Genomic DNA, 16103 nt, shown 5'->3' with positions numbered 1-16103 from the left:
TGTCAGACTCTCAGGGTCTCATCACCAGAGTGCTTTCTTACAGGTGTGCAGACTGAAGAGACAAGTCACTCTGATGGGGTGGGAGGTCTCAGCAAGGAACAGAGGACCGGAGACACTCCGATCCCACCTACATGTGCCTTCTCCACCTACATTGATGTTTCTGTGAATTTCTTTAGAGTCATTTCATGCATGCAGAATACTTCAGAGTACCAGGGAGAAAAGTCTTTTTTAGATATCCTTGTGTTGCGGAAAGGAATTACAGTTAAGAGGGCAGGCTCTGGAGCCAGGCTGCCTGGCTTCCCTCCTCGCAGTGATAACCATTTTTGCTGCTGTTCTGTTGTTGAAGAGCTTGGTCCAGTGAATCTAGAAACCTGGCTCACAATCTTCAGTGCTCACTCAGCGTTGAGTGGGAGTAGAAGGACACAGGCTTTTGAGCCAGACAACCTGGCTTTGCATCCTGCCTCTGCTGCCTAGCAATGGTGCAGTCTTTGCTGTCACCTGCTTCTTGAGCCTCAGTTTCCTCCTCTCTAACATGGGAATAATTACACCCATCTCACAGTTGTTGGGATATTTCTAGCTTCTGTACATAAAGTGGACTATATAAGATTGACATTCAAATAAATGGTAATTACTATTGCTACAAGCTATTGGTATTTGAATGGGTTCACACAGGTACTTGCTGGACAGGAAGCAGGTCATTATTTTGGGTTTCTCATACTTTTTCCTGAAATATTTTTATTTTTTCCCCCAGCAGTCTTGCTTGTTTAAATTAACTTGCTTATTTAGCAAGCCATATATTCACTGTGAAAAGATCATCTGTAGTCCATATCCTGTCAAATGATTGTAAATTCCAAATTGAAGTAGTCCAAATTAATGAGGTCTTATTGCACCTGGGTGTTTCCAAGAATGTTTAATCTAAACTTGATTCTTTTTCCATAACCCTGAAACTTTAGTAGGAAGATGACTATAACTTTTTGAAAAGAGCCATTAACATTAGTGGGAGTTGGTTGTTTTCCATGAATGGAATAGAATATCTGAAATCTGACTCAGAATGAAAACAATTTCTTTATTGTTGTTCAAAGAGAATTATTTTGGAAACTACTGGTTGATTTCTTCCCGCACTGTCTCTGTCTCTGTCTCTCTCTCTCTCATACATACACACACACAAAACTTAGTTTTTCTTTCTATTAGGCAACTGAAGAGTTCCTATGTAAATTCTGGCAGCTTCTCCCCATCGGACAAGCAAGGGCAAAATCAATTCCTGTTTTCTTGGAACGTACCAAATAATCAGAAACTCTGATTATTCTGCTGGAAGGCAACAAACAGCTTGATGGAAAGATGTACCAATTGAAAACAATTCTGATCATATTTTTGTCAGGAGAATGAGATGCCTCCAGCTATCTGGTGCTAATTATGTTAGAGGTAGAAAGCAGGGGTATTTTGGCCTGTGGAAGACTACTCTGGTCGCATGCTGGAACACTAGCTTTACTGGCTGCTCATCCTAGAGCACAGTGACATTGGACGTCCATTCTGTGACTCGTCTTGCCAGTTGGTAGTAGTCTCAAACACACGTCACATGAGCACACTTAAGGACTTTTCTAATTATAGTTCAGAGGCTTTACTTTTATCTTTTTATGCTCATTTTGCAGACATCACTGATTGAAATGATTTCTCCCTCAGCATAATCCTATTGCCAGCAGTTACAAAAGAACAGGGAGAGGGCAAATGAAACCCACAATAGCTGAAGAGGTGTCCGAATTCAATTAGGAAGAGACCTCCCCCATGTGGATGCATAAACCATATAAATCCATTTTAATTGTGAGCTGTGGTACTTATCTGGTCGTGTTTATTTTGGATGCAAGTGCCAAAGCTGGATTTAGACCAGAGCTCCAGATCTTCAAGCTCTAATGACTAATTTGGGTACCATTGAATCCCTTAATTCATTTCTTAATTAGTTCTCCCGGAATGAGAGTTGCCGGGTTGCAATCGTTTTCACAAAATTTTCAAATAAAAACAAACGTACTTTGATTTTTTTTCCCTCCTATGGTTCACATATTTGCCTTGGTCTTAAAGAACTATTCCTGTTGTTATCAGAATAATAACAACAATGATGACAACAAAGCTAACATGTTCCAGGCAGTGTAGCAGAGGATGTACTGAGGCACCAGGAAGCTTGGTTTTGATTCCCGGCTGAGCTACTTACAGCCGTAGGACCTCAGTCAAGTTACTTTCCCTCTCGGTGCCTCAGTTTCCTTTTGTAAGATGGAAAGAATAATAGTACTTATCTCACAGAGTTGTTTTAAGGATTAAGAAAGTGTTGCATATATGAACTAATATGCAGATAGTGCCTGACAGTATAATAGATGTTAGTTATTATATTTGTGGTCAATAAGACAGTGGGAGACTGATGAGCAGATTTACCGGTGCCACAATACTGTCATCTAAGTATGTCCCATGTATGTAGTCCATTTGGTAACAATGGTAATGAAACATTGGAGACTCTGAGGTTGGAATTAATCTCCATTGTTTATATTTGCGCCCCTCTGTCTGGCTCAGGGTTAACATTTTTGATGTTCCATGCTTGATCAATATGAGTGCTAACCTGAAACCTTTTGGTGCAAAATTGCTTTAAAATTTGAATGAACATTTTGTGCTCTCAGTACACACAATATTGGCCCTCATTAAAAGGAAAAATGCAATTACAGTACATAAAAAATATAAATGTGGCAGGGAGAGGAGATTTGGGAGAATTGGCTTCAGCAAATTCACTGGGAATTTTCAAACTATTTTTTAACAGAGTTAAGTGCATTTAATGTCTTGGTTCAAATTTAATCAGTGGGCAGGAGTGAAAGTCTAGGGAAGGATAAATCTAGTAATTTAATGAGCTTTCCTCATGGCTACCTAAGAGTTAGTTTACATTAAAATTGATTGCCAAGTGATTTACTAGAATTACTTTTCCTTAGATTTGTTTTGTTTTGTTTTTAACCTAAGTTAGGTGGGATCCAGCAATTCCGCTCTCATGCATACGCACATGTGCACTTGTGTGTTTGTGTGTGTGTATGTGTTCTAGAGAAATGTGCACTCATATGCATCCAGAGACATGTGTAAAATGTTCTTGGCAGCATTGTTTGTATTCATCTCAAGTTAGAAACATCTAGACTATCCATCAGTCGTAGAATGGATGAATACATTGTGTTGTAATCATAAGGAATTATGATCTCTATAACTATATGGTGGAATATTATACAGCAATGAAAAAAGAGTAAATTAGAGCTACACACAAATAACAGGGATACATCTTAAGACATAATGGTGAAAGAAAGAAGATACAAAAGAATACATAGCAATCTTATTCCATTTATACAAAGTGTAAAAACAGACAAAACTAAACTCTGTTGCTAAGGGGTACAGATGTAAGTGGCCAGGAATTTATTGCTGAAAGGATCAGGATAGTGGTTCCCTCTAAGGGAGGGCATGCTGTGAAAGACAGAAGAGCTGGAGGGCTTCTGCGAGTGCTGGCAATGTTCTGTTTTTTGACTGGGCTGGTAGTTGCATGGGTAATATACAAAAAATACATCAAGTGTTAATGTTTTATGTGCTTTTCAGAGGTTATGGGTTATAGTTCATAATTTTAAAAGTTCTTTAAATTGCAGAATAAACTGTCTTTTCAGCCTGGATTGGTTTATCCTTGTCCTGCATAGTTTTAGGCTGTCCCATGGTTATAAATGACTCTAGAAGTAAACCTCCACCTCACTGCCTGGCAGAGTGGCCTCCAAAGTGGGCTGTACACCCCAGGGAGCTCTTGAGAAGATCCATTTGGTTGAGAAAAAAATGGTTTAGAACTTGCATTTTCATTCATTTCACTATCATGAAACACCATGATAACAGATGATGACTGTACTGACACTGGCATCAGCCCTGGGTCCACGTGTCAGGTGGTCAGGTGTCACCCGTAGAGAGGGAGGTTGAGCCTCCCCTTCAGTGCCTTCCCCTCTCGTTCATCTGCTTTGATTATCTTGTGAAATGCATCATGTCTAGTTAACTGGATTTACACATTTTATGTTTTGGTTTTAACAAACCCTCACAAACTAACAGAGTCTTAAAACGATTCTGCAAAAAACTCCCATAAACTGAAGATAATTTTAATACTGCAAACAACAGGAAAATGGCAAAGTTTAGCAAGAACTCTGTCAGCCCCATTATGACATAATGACAGCGACCTCGAATCAGATCTGGCAAGAAGCTGGCCACCAAAAGTCTAAATGATCTGGAAAACTTACAGGTTTACGTCCACTGTGGTTAATTAATCGTGAGCCTCGTCCTGGGTGTATTTGCCTTGAGATGTCATGGCAGGTAAAACAGCACATCAATTCTGTCATTCTTCTTTGCTATTTTATTCATGTTTTATAAGGTATATAACATGTTATTACAATAATACATGTATATGAATTGTAAACAAATAGCCAGACATTTTTGTTCGAACATGTAAGATGCAAATACCTTGGACAGCACTGCCATATAGTTCGAAGGCTGCTCCCTGCTAATAGTTAAAATGTGTAGAAGATGATAAACTTGTTATCATTATCAGAAAGAGGCACTTCTTGGCCCTAATTTTCTTATTGGCAGATATCAACACAAAGGCAATAGTGTATATATTGACTTTATTAAAACTTTCCCCAAGCCCTTGGTTTGGAGTTGGATAGGAAAAAATGGAGATACATGTATGTATATATATACTCAGAATAGCTCTGTTTTTCTGTTTGTTTTAAGATTTCTGTTGGATTCCTTTAGGATTACATATACACATACCTTCCAAGGAGTAGGGTGAAGGGCGGTTAACCAGCAGTCGGGAGACCTGGTTCTAAGCCTGTGACCAGCAGCCAGGCCACGGCACAGAGGCAGTACCCTCTCTGAGATGCTATTGCTTTTTCTCTGTCATGAGGGTGATAATAGCAACCCTCCCCAACCCTGGCAGGGGTCACATGTGAGAGTGTCTGTAAAATGTCATTTCCTACAAACGGAAGGAATTATGATCCTGTCCCTTCTACTTCACCTTTAACAAAATGAAACTTCATATTAAAGTACTGACATCCTTAACCTACAAGGCTTTTTTGATTGGAAGCTACAGAAACTGACTGGCTAGCTTAAACCAAAATAGAACTATTTTCAAGTTGTTTTATTGGAAGGGTCCTTGGGACATCCACAGAACTGAAGGAATGGTGGAAACTTCAAATTGCACGAAGGGCCACCACCAGGGAAGCCCTTGCAATCTCGGTGGAGGGCTCTGTGGCCTCTTCTCTAAGACATCACTGTCACTGTGATTGAGAGCTGATGTCTTCTGCCCTCTGGGCTTTAGGGTTCCAAGCCTGAGGCTCCTAGAAGAGAGAATCTAATTCATCCAACTTAAGCTCATGAACCACCATTTGACCAGTCAGCCTCGGGTCAGGGGATGAGGTCACGTAGGATGGACAAGATTCCTGGGAGCTCTAGCCCTGCAGGTCTGGGCCATCTCAGAAAATCAGGCATCTCTATGAGCTGGTTTCCATAGTTGCTAATGACTTAACTCTCTTTAAGGGATTTGAATAAAAAGAATCAAAGAAACGTAAGTACAGAAGCATATGTGAGAGTTTTCTTTAGTGAATTTCAATACACTGGTGGACACTGGACTTGACATCACTTTCATTAGATGCTGAAAATTCTCTGCAAGTCCCAAGGTGTCTTTCTACCCAAGCTGCCTCTCTAAGGTTTGACTCCACGTTTACCTTTAGCTACTGCTTTACCTCTTGTTAGAAAGAAGGCATTAAATCAGTTTTAGCATTTCTCATGCTGATACTCACTTCACTGACAGCCTCACTTGCCCTAAAATTTTATGGCAATGTGGAAAGAAGGTAAGAGGGGTGCACAGAGTCTGCATACCACAGGCAAATCGTCATATCATTCAAGGACCTTAATTTTTTTTTCTCTTGTGAATCTATAGAAGTGTATTTGAGTATCTCACAGCCATTCCTAGACAGATGTATACAGCTGTTCCTCACACCGAATGGATATTCGGTACATAGCATTTGTTCTACCAGGGTACAAATGATTACTTGTAATGGTTCAATAATGGAAATGATAAAAATACTTATAGCCCTGAAATCAATGAATATCTTCCAAAACAAGTTAAACGTTGCTATCAAATATCGCCCTGGCAAGTCCTAAGTAGACTATTGTCCCCTTTGGGTCATTCACTAAAAAGCTATAAAGAGTGCAGAAATTCTTTGTTTTTCAAGCACATATACATATGTAATAACCAAATTTCAAGTTGTTAACACACAGTGAAATTTCTTTATGTAAAAAGAAAATTTCTTTCTTAGAGAAAGTACCAATGAAGAAAGAGATACGGTGATAATAATCATTATTTGACCTGGTTCCATTTTCCGAAGTGCTAAGTTATAACGTAATCTATGGTTTATACTTCTTTAACCAACTCTCAATACGTTACCAACCCAGTGCCTCACACTGGTTATAGGGATGATTTATTATTTGTCACATTTTAAGTGCTGACCCGTGAAATGTTAAACTTGTATTGGCAGCTGTTGTCCGAAGGTTTGCAGGTGTCCTGATTGATGCTTTGAAAGACCAGCATTAGCAATAAATCACAGTAGACATAACTTTTCAATAAAATAATGGAAAGGATTTTGCATTCTAGGTCCTCTAAGCCTTGGTATTTGGAAGTTACTTACATGGGAAATTAAAGTAAAGGGGTAAAATGTTCTCAGGCTTTAACTCTTCAGTTCTGGGCCAGCCATAGTCAATAGCTAAAGCATCTTGGAAGCTTTGTTCTTCTAACCCTGAGATCTCTTGGCTCTGGAAACTGACAAATTGCCAAGTGTAGGCCTAATTGCATTCCTGCTTACTGAGAAAAAAAAAAACTGAAAGGAATTTTCCTTTTCTTTCAAAGGGGTACCTTGAGCATTAACATTTTCTGGAATAGCAAAATTGTTTATAAGACTTTTGCAAAGCTTTCTGAAAAGAGAGCTTGAAGAGGGTCTGGCAGCCAATTAAGAGGCATGGGTTGCTCACCTAGAGTAACAAAGAGGGAGACGAAATGGAACAAGTGAGAGAGATGTGGCTTTGTCCTCTAAGCTTGCTCTCTGATTAATGAGCTGATATTCTCTTTTCTCCTGCTTTCTCTATGGTCTGCTCAAAGGTTTAGCAAAATAGTACATGATAGATTCAGCCAGCCCCATGATAGACCACCGGCTGAGTGTAAGTTCTGTTCACCAGTATTTCTAGTGCTGCACCCACTGCTTGATACACAAGAAGTGTTCAATTAGTATTTGTTGAATGAAGAAATATATTCAGGCAGGTCTTTCTCTGACCTGTATATTGGTGATTTACATATTGGACCAGAAATACTCTGGGCCAGATTAAGTCTGATCAAGGAATCAGTACCCAAATTGAGTAGATTGGGATCTTCCAATAAGATGGAGAATGAGGGCTTGGAGAAACCAAAACTTGGAACAACCTGAATACTCAGTGATATAAAAGGAATTGATGCGACCATACAGCAGGCTTTATTTACTCCAGAAGGTAACATACCTAGTGAAAAGGTTCAGCTTATCACAGCTTTTCTTAATATAAATACATTTGCAGAGTTCTCACCCTACTGATGGAATCAGTTTCAACTTTATAGAATTTTGCTTTTAACATAGCAGTTGGCGAGCACCTAGTGCCAAGGTCAAGCGTTAGCTCTCTGCTTCACTTCCCTTCTCCAAGCTGCAAGTTCTCTCGCAAAGCCAGGCAACTATCTCCCAAACGTACGCTGTCCGTAACATAGGAAACCAGACGACCCGAAGAGGGTAAATCAGCACAAATTTATCGTCAAAGCTGAGTGCTCTGCTGACTGTGGGTCAGAAGTGTTATCTTTGTATCTCAAGGACAGAACATTTCATAAGGATTTGGGTACAGAGTACACATCACCCTCCAGGCATGCTGAACTGTGTCAACCCAAAAACCGTTTCTTAAGGTTTACGATTTCCCCTTTTTCCTAAATTAAAAAATGCTAATGTGAACTCTTGACTCTCAAAAACACGTTATTATTGTATATGAAGCATAGAGTAAATAAGACACTTGCCTAATGACATAACAGTTCATTTTAATTCAGCAAGCTGGAAGTAATTTTTGCTTGTTTTCCTTTTTCCATGCTTCTTTATGGAAATAGGCCACAATCATTTTTATTCCACCATTCTTCATTACCTTATAGTGTGCTTCCTGTTTATGCTATTAAGGGCTGTTTTTAAAGACCCCTGAGGGATATCCTTTAACAGTCTTTTTAAAAATAATTATTCATCTATAGTACCCCCCTTAGAATGTCTGAGGGTTTGGAAACATAGAAACTTCTTAATGAGGTATGGTTAATGGTCTGTGCAGAGTATTGCAATATTTACACCTAGTTCAGTTAATGTAAATTATATTTAATTAGTCATTCTGGGAAAGTAGTAGATATTTTAGAATAGATTCAGTACCTAAAACCCACCGTTTGCCTATTACGTATAGTATTTATAGATAAAATTCTGTGAGTAGTATTTATAGATTAAAGAAAATGTTTGCAGTAGCATAAAGTCAATTCTTAGGGACTCATAATAATATGAAGATCTTGCATGTCTTGTTGGGGTATGAAAAACTTCCATGTGGGACAGAGGATCACATTTCTAAAAATTTTTTTATAAACTTTAAAGTGCATACAGATGTGACCATGTGATCGTTATTTTTACACCCGTGGCATGCAGAACTTCGAGGCCGAATGACAGTCCAGAACTTTGTGCTGAATGTGTTCCTGTTTCCAATGAGATTTCCTTTTCCATATAACCTGATGTCAGAGACTCCCTGAGTTCCTTAATTAGATTCCTTCGCACTGCACTTGACCTTTGAACCCTCCAGACCACACCTGTACCACTAGAAGCCCACTTCACGTGATGCTTTAGAAGGAGGCGTCCTTTCTAGGAAGGAACCTCGACCTTCACCCCTGCAATCTGTAGATGATGCCTAAGAGCCCCTGTGGCGGTCTCCCAGTTCCTCCCGTGCCCCGGAACAGGACTGAGAAAGCGCCCATTCCTGGTCTCGTGTGGTCCTCGGACATACCTACTTTTCCGGAACTTCTTTGCCATGTCCCACTCCGCCGCTTTGCTGTCTTATGCAGGCTGGTCCTTTTTTCATGGTTATCCCAGCCACCTGCGTTTTTTTTTTTTTCCTGCCGTCCCCTTGTCTTGGTCAGTCTCTCTGTCCTCCCAACACCACATCCTCTGCCCTTCAGCCTCTTTTTTGACCCCGACAGCTGCAGAAACCAGAAGCAAGAAAATGCGTTCTGGTTGTATTCCTCTGCTGCTTTCCCGCTGACCTCCACCCCCCCACCCCACCCCCCGTGTAACTGCTCTTTTCCTCAGTACTCCAGATCGCCAGCTGCATCTTTGTTCTCCTCTCTTGCCAGAGACCCCCGTGGAGTGGGTGCCGCGGGGAACGGGGAGGGCTGGGCTGGGCAGGCGCTGGCCCCAAGAAGCGCTTCATTGTCCCCCCCCGAGGACCAGGCCATGGGAAACAGACTCCCCGACAGTCACCATAGGCTACACAAATATTACTTCCATGTAGCTTGACCTTTCATTGTGCTCTAAAATGACTGAAAATACTTAAAGGGTGTACAGTGTTTTTCTGGAAACAGAAATAAATGGTGTTCTTTTCAGAAGCCACACTTGAACTTTTGCCCTTCTCTTCCTTTTTGAGTCTTTATATGCAGTTCAAGGTTTCCTTTTAGCATGTCTTTTCCTTTGGTGAGAAACTGCTAATTTCTCTACTGATAAAATTACGAATCACAGAAGCAATCTGATTGCTAAAGTTAAGGATACCTCCCTCATCTGGCCTTAAAACGCTTAGCTCTGGGACCTGAGTCTCACGAGCTTTTCTTAAGTGCTGGCTGTGTGCTGGGTCTCTGCAGACTGACTTACAAATTTTATAATTGCTTTAATGTATTAACTCAACTAATCTAATCCCCACAGCGGCCTGTGAGGTGGGTAGTATTGTCATTTAGGTCTGTGTTTTACGATGTAGACACGGAGGCATAGTGAAGGTAACTTAGTCGCCCAAGTTCATACAGTTCACAGAGGGCGGGGCCTGGACTTGACCTAGAGGGTCGGCCTCGGGGCCCATGTTCTCAGCCACTGACCCAACTCAGATGTCTCTTGCAAACCTCTGGAAGCCGGTTCCCTCATCACTGAAGGGGGACCAGTGACACCTACCTTACAAATTTTGGTGAGGATCAAATGAAGTAATTTGAAAGGGCCCAGGAGATTGTCAGGTGCTAAAACATCAAGGTTAAGTTTAGGCAAACTGTTGATAGGACATTTTCTGTTAGTCAGGTGGGTGTCATTGTGGAGTCTGGCCCTTGCTCCTTAGATATACTGCTGGTTCCAATGAAAAACTACACGTTTGCCTTGAGATTTCTTTTTCTTTTCTTTTTTTGAAATTTCAGAAAACCTCAGGTTTCACAATGAAAATGATCCTTTTATTCTGAAATGATGGCATTTGGAAATATTTAGAGCATAGGCAAAACTTTTAGTATGCCAATGACATTCGTTCCCGTTAACCTCTTTGACATTAATGTAGTACTGAATACCCCTCCCTTTTTTCCTAAATCATGAAAAATTAATCTTATCCCAAATCTTCCTTTCGCCACACACCATGGACTTGTCATGAAGTGGTCTTCAAGTGTAACACGGAGTGTGGGGCTATGTCTTTTCAGCATGGGGCCCTGAAACAGAAGAGATACCAGGCAGAGTTGAGGCTGATGGAAGAGAGGTGGAAATTGAGTCTAAAGTTGAGGACTTAGAAAGACCACCGGCTTAAAAAAACAAAAAAAACAAGCCCATGCTTCAAAATGTGGGATAGGAGACCAGAGCCAGACCCCCAGAGAGGATGGGGCTGGAAGAGTGGGAGGACTCAGGAAGAAAAAGAAAGAGGAGACTCAGAAGGATTAGCCAAGCAGGAGATGGGTGTTGCCTGCAGCTGGCCCAGGGGAGAGGGACGCTTCCCTCCTGCCTCTAGTGCCGGGCATGCTTTCCCTGCTCCCAGGCCCCCTGTGCATTTTCGGGTCTCATGATGTCCTCACATGTCAGAATGTCCGAGATCTGAGTTCTTACAGACGCTTAGGGGAGGAGAATACCCCCAAAGGCTGCCTTTTGTGATTCTTTGGAGCTTTCATGCATCCTAGAAATTGAGGTCTTCCTGGTTTGAGCTGGTATTGTATACCTAGGGCACGCTGTTTGGAGGGCCTTCCAGGCAGGCTTCATGATCATAATGAGTTATTTTTTCCTCTTTTCTGGTTAAGAACAATATCCTTGCCATTCAGTTTTCAAATATAGCTAACAGTCATGATAGAAGAATATCCTTATGTTAAGAAAGAAATTGGCAGCCTCAGTGATGTGAAAATGTCCCTTTTAGAAGACATGCTTAAAAAGAAAAGCTGCTTTAAGTCCTTTATAGAATCAGGTAGAATAAAAATGGAAAAATAAAAAATTTAAAGAAAAACACGTTGTCTGACAACACATTTTACGACCTCTCCTTAGTCTTGCAGGTGCTTGTTGATTTTGCCTAAATTTCAGGTGTCGCTTTTATCATTTCATTAAAATGTCAAACCACAAACAGGTTCTGGCATCTAATTGGGAGTATAACTTGGATGATAGATCTTTTTAGCTGATGCATGTAATCAGAGCACTATGAGACTATTGCCAGGGATTAAATATGTAGAATCTCCTTAAGAATATTGGTAAGTGTGTAAAAAAAGTACCTAACACCAGAGAGGAAAAAGTCATCAAATTCCAAAGAAATAGCCAAAATGGAATGTCTAAGTCAGTCATGCCTGGAGGTGTATAGAGAGTTTCTAGTGAAAAATTATCTAATTGATTAAGGTATCTGCAGTTAACATTCATCAGAATTATAAGCACATCTGTTACACTTAACCAACCCAAGTATGCCTCTATAGTTTCTCTTCACGATGTGCTGAACTGATCAGAGCATTTGCTATGCATGTAACTCAAGAAAATTAAACTATTTGACTGCCTTTGTAGAGGGCAGTTTGGCTGTTTGTATTTTTTTTAATCTTTTAAAATGTGTTCACTATTTTAATTTTATTTCTAGGAATTTATGCTAAGAATAATTAAGGCTATGTGCAAAGGTTTTGGCTACAAAGATGTTAATCACATCATTGTTTATAATAGGGAAATAAGAAATTGCTTACATGTTCAACAATAACAGATTAGTTAAATATGTTTTGTTACAAATAGTGAAATATTATTTGGTATTGTAGATGATGTAAATAAATATTGGTAATGAAAAGATGTTTACTGTATGTTGTTAAATGATAAAATCAGATTATTAACAAAAAAAGTATGCATAGTATGGTCACATTTTTGTTAATATATGGATATTCTTAGAAAATGACCTGGAAGTATACATAATGGTTTTTTAAGTGGTTCTCTGGGTAGTAAAATACATGAGCATTTCAAATGTTCCTTTTTTTTAATCTGTGTCTTAAATTTCCTACTCTAAAGATATACTGCTTTTATAATAAGAAAGAGCCAACAAGTTTATTTTTAATTGAAAAAAAGAAAATACATGAGCCAAACCATGTGAAAATGATGGATTCTGGATAACTAGAGACCTCATGCCATGCTTTTCAGCGGAATATATTTGTAAACATGTTTCAGCTGAATATGTGCACCATGATTTGAGAACAGTAGTTGTCCTTTCCTACACCTAATTTAGCAGAGGTTGTTAGCTTTCTTCCTAATCTCTGCAAAATTAAGACACTCAATTTAATTAGGCCATCTCTGGGGTTTCTCCCGCTCCCAAATCCCAGGTCCCCACTTTCTCGGTTCACTGCTGAGTGGGGGACTTCCTGAATTTCTCATATCTACAAGCTGCCAAGTAATGAAAGTGTATTAATAAGGAGGGTTCATCTTATTATTTGTAGTGCATTCAAACCAGCCCACTCTGAAAGATTATCCTTGAGTCTATCTTCTCATGCTTTGGAGAGAGACCTTCAGATGATCTAGTTTTCCATCTCTTGTTGATTCCCCAGTTTTGAACGTTTGGGGAGAGCTTATGGGGAGGGTCTGATAGCTGGGAACTGTTCAGTGTTTCAGAGGAACTTCAGCAGTAGCTGGGAAGCAGTTAAAGCAGACAGTGGCAAGGAATTCACTTCCATTCCAAAATAAAAGTCCCACCAGCTGTTAACCCTGACCACCTCTCAGCCTCTTCCTTTGGTATCAGGGAAGCCTCTGTCTGTCCATACACCCTTGGGCCAGGTTGAGTTCAGTGAGGCAAGATGTCATATATTTTTCCTCATTAATCACTCTTCGCAGATGCCATGGTATTACAATCAGTTTCTCCTACCTGTAAAAATACAATTTCAGAAAGAATTCACAGTCAACATAGAGGTAAATTACAGTACACATCTGGCTAGCTGACTTCCTAAATCTATAACTTCTGAATGGAAGCTGGTGGAAAGAATATTGTGCCACGAGTTACGAAAGAAACCTGTATTTTGATCATGGCTCCGCCAGTAACTTGTAGAACCTTAGAGAGTTGACCCAGGCTTTTTAGGTACAAGTTTTTCTCCTCTGTAAAGTGAGAGGGTTGAATTCAGTGGTTTTCATGCTTCCTTCCAGCTCTGAAATTATATGAAAATGATCTACAAAGGCCATTTATTGTTGCCTACATGACTCAAGATCGAAGGCAGGGCGTCTGTTAACAATCCAGCCCTGTCACTCTCCAGTCTCTTATCTCTCCTGGCGCAATATACCCTGTATTCTTGTTGATCTGCCTTTTTTTGTGCCACACTAAATAATTTCAGAGAGAATCTCATCTTGGCATGCTCTGTATCCTCTAATATATGATATATCTTTGTGACTAGTGGGAAAATTCTTAATAGCAGCTGCTTCCATTATTCTCTAGTTTTTAAAGCTGTCCCCGGAGAACTAAATGTCAATTCAGAGATTCCTGTATTTGTTATCATTTCTAACCTAACCACAGAAGTCTTAGGCATAATTTGAAACAGAAAAATTCCTGCCTTGAGACGGTGGGCTCATAGATATGTAGTATGATTTGTCCCTATAGTTTAAGAAGAAATTAGGATATTTGACATTTGTAGCAACTTTTTTTCCAGTATTTATACTGAATATGCAAAATTGGTCTGCTATGCCCAGTTTTTAATTGTAGATACCATATTTTAAAATTGAGTAATGATTTCAAATGAATCTGCTATAAAAGAAGAATCAGATTACCCTAATGAAAAATTCTATAATTCAAACACTCATGTGTTTTAACTTCATCTCTAATTTATAGACTCCTTTATATATATAGGATACCTGTTTTCCTCCATAAGCACAGAAAATCCAACAACAACAGGCCTCAGAAGAGACTACTAACTGCCTCTCCAGTCCCTGTTCTTTCCTTCTTTCTTAGTAACACACCCTGGTTTTATTCAAGGAGGTAAGGTGCCCAGACAAAAGACTGCATTTCCCAGCCGGCCTTGCAGTGAGGGGCCAAGAGGGACATCATTAGGTGGGACTTCCCAGAAACTTCTTTGGTGGGAGCTGACTGGGCTTCATGTTTCTTGACTCCGTGTCCCCTGCGTTCTTCTGTGTAATCTCCTTTCTGAGCTCCATGTGTTCACAGGGTGGCTGAGGCAGCTGTAGTCCCATCGCCTTCGTCCACTTAAGCCCAGGAGAGAGAAAGCCCAGCTTCCCTAATAGCACAGACAAAGCCTGGGATTGGCTCCTCCGTGGCCTGATTGCCCATTTGGGGCTGTGTCGAACCCGTAACTGAGACATACGGAATGATGTGCTCATGGGTTCATCCTGGGTCATACACCCCACCCCACCCACCCTTTCTGGGGCTAGCAAAATAGAGCTTTTGTGGCCTGGAGAAGTGAGAGTGAATAGGTACTGGATGATACCACAAATCTCCACCCCACCAAGTTTGCCAGTTTCGTCTCCGAGTTACTATAGTTTCTAGTAATGAGATAGATGTCATTTGGTTTGCAAAGTTACACTGAATAATGTTTGGTCTTTGGATTCATTTGTGGTAAATGAAATCAAAGTCTCAAGCCCATACCATAAGTCTGGATTAAATATCAAAATATATATCTCTTAGTTTTCCAGATTAATGTCTTGCAGTAAGCCATATAACTTCCCTTTCTCAATACCACCCTATTTGTGGCCTTCCAAATGGGTAGAATCAAAGTTTGCCAAAAAATTTTCTTAACCCTGAACAACTGTATTTTCCAACATTTGCAGCAGAGGACATTGTCTTAAAACATAAAGTTGTATAACCAGTTAGAGCTAAATGAAATTTAAAATGACTTGTGATAAACTTGGAAAAAGTGGTACTTGAAAATAGTAATGCCAACAAGCTGCCTATTATGTAACCATAATACCAGTGCTCTGAGTTTAGATAGAGGAGTTACAGGGCCATGACCAACAATATCGTGGTCTTCTGTTTCATATGAGTGAACATGTAGATATGATTTGGAGGTGATTTACTGCAGTTGCATGTTGGGACATGGTGTGCCACAAGACAGATGATTATGGCCACAGTTCTGAAAATGTTCAGATGGCTTTCAATTAGCTTTGGGCACGGCTGCTGCTTGCAGAAGCCAGTATTGATTTTTCAGAATGCCTCCTAGCATTTCAGCAGAAGGACCCATCGTGTCAATCCTTTGAAGCCACAGGAAACATCACTGGAGAGTGGACTGCAGAAGGCTCTCTTGCGGTGGCCAGGGGACTGGCTGTCTGAGCCAAAGATAGTAGGAAGGAGAGTGTGGGCTCTGCAGTTTAGAAACCTAGGTTTGACACTGGCCCCGCCACATGTGCAGATAGTTGCCTTAAGCTCTTGGAGCCTTGATGTCCTCTTTTGTAAAATGAGGGGAGTACATGAGAATCTCATGAGGAAAGGCATGTAAGGCTCCTAGCCCAGTGCCTCAGACCTATTCTGAGTATTCAGTGAATGTTAATTATTATCCTGTTTTCAGAGTTGCTTGAAAAGAGGGACAAGTCTTGAGTCTTTCA

The 16103-nt window shown here is 40.3% G+C and overlaps 1 protein-coding gene across 5 annotated transcripts in view; it reads left to right on the top strand.

The window, feature by feature from the left end:
- The window catches only part of SPATS2L (spermatogenesis associated serine rich 2 like), a 157173-nt gene that overhangs the window by 22233 nt on the left and 118837 nt on the right, over positions 1 to 16103 (top strand). The gene's annotated exons all lie outside the window — the stretch shown is intronic.

Source organism: Camelus ferus, chromosome 5, assembly GCF_009834535.1.
Source record: "Camelus ferus isolate YT-003-E chromosome 5, BCGSAC_Cfer_1.0, whole genome shotgun sequence".
Lineage (NCBI taxonomy): Eukaryota > Metazoa > Chordata > Mammalia > Artiodactyla > Camelidae > Camelus > Camelus ferus.
Note: the sequence above shows the minus strand (reverse complement) of the source record. Positions and strands in the feature narration are given on the sequence as shown.